Genomic DNA, 5,168 nt, shown 5'->3' with positions numbered 1-5,168 from the left:
TTGGTTTCCTATTGTGTCTTCTTTATATTGTGGCACTGTTTTTACACATTCTTTCATACATTGTGGCCTGGATCTAGTCTGAGATTATCCAAATTGAGGATTATACCTAAAGGGCCCCCCAAATTCTCAACATATCAATCCTCTTGCTACGATAAGTAAGAATTCCAGGATCAATGATACTGAAATCACTTTGTGGAAATATAAGGCCAATTGGGCTTCCTGACACCACCTCATAAATGGCACATGGACCATTTATTGTTGTTGCACTTGTTGTTTAGTCAACAAGTCATGTCTGACTCTTTGCATCCCCATAGACTATAGCCTGCCATTCTCCTCTGTCCACAGAATTTTCCAGGCAAGAATACAGTAGTGGGTTGCCATTTCCTTCTCCAGGTGATCTTCCAAACCCAGGGATCAAATCCACATCTCCCACTTGGCAGGCAGGTTCTTTACCAGCAGGAAGCCCTATGGCTCATTTACTGTTACCTAAATTGATTCATCTTTGTCACCCCTTCTCCTTGTATCAGTATCTCTCTGCCTACTGTGGAAATAACCAACCTTATATGACACTATGCCCATCTATCCCTGTATCTTCGTATTCAAAGAAAATTCATGGCTCAAAATACGTCTTCATCTGATGACTTTGGGGAATCCCCAAGGGCCTCCTATTTGCTCCATAGGCTCTTTCTCATACCCTACAATAAGAACTCTCCAACCTCATCATTCTTATGGAAATTGCTGGTGTAATGGAGAAAACTTATGTCTTGTTTGTCCCAGGTGAAGTCATCACAACTGAATTAAATTTGCCATCGTCTGTAAGCATCTATGTTTCACTCAAAACTGTGCAATGTATGCAAGAAATGGAAGAAATTATTTCAGCTCTGGTGAACTTTAACAACTAGAAATAAATAAGGATTCATATATGTCAAGAGTTAGATTCTACCATTCAAACTCTCAGTGGTGTGGAAGTTTATTATTATTACTGATGAAAGTCACTCAGTCATGTCTGACTCTTTGTGACCCCATGGACTACACAGTCCCTTCTCCAGGGGATCCTCCCAACCCAGGGATCAAACCCAGGTCTCAAACACTGCAAGTGGATTCTTTACCAGCTGAGCCACAAGGGAAGCCCTATAAACTAACAAAAAGATACGTGGGCAGGTACATCAAGGAAGGGTCCAAGGACTAAACAGTCTAGTCTGGAACTCTCAGGAACATGCAGGCTTCAGTTTGGAGGAGGTGAATGTAGATAGACATTTCCACTAGTGTGAGGAATACAAAGAGACCCAGGCCTGGACCTGGGATGGGGAGAACTCTGGACTGAAAGGTGACCTCTATGAGTTAAATATTGACTTCTTGCAACTTGCTCACTGAACCCCTAAATTCACCTCATGTTCTAGGAAATAAAAAATAGGAAGAAAACATTTTCCTGATGCATAATCTTCCCCTATTTGATTTGTGTGAATCTCAGCAACATGTTAATGCCAGCAAACTTCACCCAGAGCCTTTGAACTCTCTGTGAATTGTCCACAGACTCTTTAGGCTTCTTCCCTACCTGTTGAAAATGTGGTTCAGTTCAGTTCAGTTCAGTCACTCAGTCATGTCTGACTCTTTGCGACCCCATGGACTGCAGCATGCCAGGCCTCCCTGTCCATCACCAACTCCTAGAGTTTATGCCCAAACTCACGTCCATTGAGTTGGTGATGCCATCCAACAATCTCATCCCCTGTCGTCCCCTTCTCCTCCTGCCTTCAATCTTTCCCAGCGTCAGGGTCTTTTCAAATGAGTCAGTTCTTTGCATCAGGTGGCCAAAGTATTGGAGTTTCAGCTTCAGCATCAGTCCTTCCAGTGAATATTCAGGACTGATTTCCCTTAGGATGGACTAGTTGGATCTCCTTGCTAGTTTATATATCTATGGTAAATGGCACATAGATTATTCATAAACTTAACAGTTTATAAAGTTTTTCCTTCATGTACTTTAACCATCCCTACAATTGCCTTATGAAACATTAGTTCACTTATTTATAGAAACAAAATTTAGAACTATGTGTCCTTCTCAATATAAAACAATTAATAAACTAGTACTTGAAGTCAAGCTTTCAGAAACCCAATGATATATATACCATACCAGTGTTTCTCAAACTTAAGTAAAGTGTATACACTTACAAAGCAAAAAACATTAAGTCAGAAAGAGAAAAACAAATATATTAACGCATATATATGGAATCTGGAAAAATGATACTGATGAAACTATTCAGTGAAGGAATGGAGATGCAGATATAGAGAACAGACGTGTGGACACAGTGGGAGAAGGAGAGTGGGATAAATGTAGAAAGTAGCATCGACATATATACACTACCATGGGTAAAACAGCTGGTGAGAAGTTGCTATAAAACACAAGGAGCCCAGCCTGATGCTCTGTGATGATCTAGAAGGGTGGGAAGGGGGAGGAGAGAAAAGCTCAAGGGGAGGTGATATAGTATAATTATGGCTGAACTGCATTGTTATATAGCAGAAAGCGACACAACATTGTAAAGCAATTTTCCCGCCAATTAAAGAATTCTTTTTTAAAAAAAGGAAAAAGTACTTCTCACACAGTAACTCTACTGCAATAATTAATTAATTAATTAAAAATAAACTTACTAATTCATTTTTTATAAGTACTTCTCATAGACCCCTCCCCATGGGGAGAGTCTGATTATTTTTGTTCTAATGTCTATTAATACATTAATCAATAATTAATGGAATGTGTTTTTATTAAACTCTCTCTTAAATATTCTCAAACATAAAACCAAGTAAATTTTTTATGTTTGTGCCTCTTATAGAATTATAAAACTAAAATATGAGCATATTTACAAAACAGAAATAAATCCACAGACATAAAAAACAAGTTATGATACCAAAGGGGAAGCAGAGAAGGGATAGATTAGGAGTTGGAGATTAACAGATACACACTACTGTATATAAAATAGATAATCAACAAGGACCTACTGTATAACATAGGAATTATACTTAACATTTTGTAATAATCGGTAAGGAAAAAGAATATATATATGTGTGTATATACACACATATACATGTATAACTGAATCACTTTGCTGTAGACCTGAAACAAACACAATATTGTAAATCAACTATACTATAATTTTAAAAAACTAAAAGTAAGTACAGATAAACAGCATGAATGTAATATGTTGGATGATACTTTGCTGGCGTGAAGTCACTGCTCACAAAGGGAGGTGCACTTCCTGCCCTGGTCCAGATGCAGCAGCCCTACATGACAGTGTGTAAAGTGAGGACAACTCTTCCATCACTTTCCTAGTATTTCAACTACTGCAAACTCTTCCACTGCTTTACCCTCCTGGAGCATGCTAATCTGTTCTGAGTTAGGTTCCCATGTCTTGAAATAAACTTAATTATAAACACAAATATAAAGACTGAAGACAGCAACAATACCCTATTATAAGAAGATCATCAACATCCAACACACATTTGACTTTGCTAAAGACCACCATCTCACTTAACACACAGAAGTTGTAAATACTTACCAAGAGCTTGCAGGCCGCAAGAATATATCTGCAACTTCTCAGCATTCTTTAAATCCCAACAAGATTTGATGCCCCCTGCCACCCCAGGGACCTCTGTAGCATCATTATAAGCAATGCCTAGCACAATAATAACATTAATCCAGCATTTTACAGCTTACAAAAAACTCAACCATGTTATCTTACTTCATCTCTCCAAGAACCTTATAAGGTAGATATTATTATTACCATTTTACAAATGAGGAAACATTTGTAATGAAGGTCAATAGGTTAAGTGGCTTATCCAATGCCATGAAACTTAACTAGTAGCATTCAGTGCTTGGACAAGTATCCTGATTCCCAATCCATGACACACCACAGCTACTGCTCTTCTGCTCTCTATACAGTCAACTAGAATTTTAGTAGCAGGGATGATGCTCTTCACAACATTCTGATATGAAGTCAAGATGACTGTAGTCCAGGGAAAGTCCTGTGATGCAAGTCTATCCTTGCATAACACCTGTGAGTTACAAACTTCTTGCCAGTTCTTATCCTGTTTACAGGAGCCACTTAGCTACCTCAGATACCTATGGAGAAGTATGTGAAATAAGGAAATGCATAGCTTGCATTTGGTACCACGTTTGTCTTGATCAAAGGAAGGACAGAAGAGAACAGAAGACCTCCATGTTTCGTCCTGTTGATAGCCCTTTCAAGTACATAACATCTGAAGATCTATCCAGTGGCTGATAGATATACCTCTCTGTGTTTTCTCCATACACAAGGCATTTACTAGAATTGTGATATCTAATATGCTAGGCACCAGTCACATGTTGCTATTTACATTAAGTTTAAGTTAATCAAAATTAAATAAAATTTAACATTAACACCCTTAGTCACACTAGCCACATTTCAAGTGCTGATTAAAATCATGACTACTTATAGCTATTGGCTGCCATATTGGAGAGCACAGATGTAGAAGGTTTCCATCATTATAGAAAGCTTTATTGGATGGCTCAGACTGTAAAGAATCCACCTGCAATGCAGGAGACCTGGGTTTGATCCCTGGGTTCAGAAGATCACTTCAAGGAGGGCATGGCAACACAATCCAGTATTTTTGCTTGGAGAATCCCCATGGACAGAGGAGCCTGGTGGGCTGCAGTCCACGGGGTCACAAAGAATCAAACACAATTGAGCGACTAAGCACAGCACACAGTCCTAGACTTATGCAAAAATTCTCCCAAAGTGTATTTGTTAGTTGCTCAGTTGTGTCCGACTCTTTACAACCCCATAGACTATAGCCTGCCAGGCTCCTCTGTCCATGGAATTTTCCAGGCAAGAATACGAGCAATGATTCCCTTCTCCAGAGGATCTCCCCATCCCTGGGATTGAATCCAGGTCTCCTGTATTGTAGGCAGATTCTTTACCATCTGAGCCACCGGGGAAACCCCAAACTTAGAAGAATATAATTCTGACTTCCAGAAAACTCACTCTTTTGCACACATAATGCTCTCCTGGGTCTCTGGGAAGGTGTGCTTAGGAGTGGATTTGGGAGTTGATTGCAAGGTTGCAGGACTGGAAAGAACCAGAAAACTAACAAAACACTGATTTCTCATAGTTGGCAGCTACAGCCATTCTGCTGACTCC

General features: G+C 39.3%; 1 protein-coding gene across 24 annotated transcripts in view; it reads left to right on the top strand.

Annotated features, from left to right (window-relative positions):
• The window catches only part of ZBTB20 (zinc finger and BTB domain containing 20), a 1,026,540-nt gene that overhangs the window by 862,398 nt on the left and 158,974 nt on the right, over positions 1-5,168 (top strand). The gene's annotated exons all lie outside the window — the stretch shown is intronic.

Source organism: Odocoileus virginianus, chromosome 4, assembly GCF_023699985.2.
Source record: "Odocoileus virginianus isolate 20LAN1187 ecotype Illinois chromosome 4, Ovbor_1.2, whole genome shotgun sequence".
NCBI classification, from domain to species: Eukaryota; Metazoa; Chordata; class Mammalia; order Artiodactyla; family Cervidae; genus Odocoileus; species Odocoileus virginianus.
The sequence above is the reverse complement of the archived record's forward strand: the minus strand, read 5'-3'. Positions and strand labels throughout refer to the sequence as shown.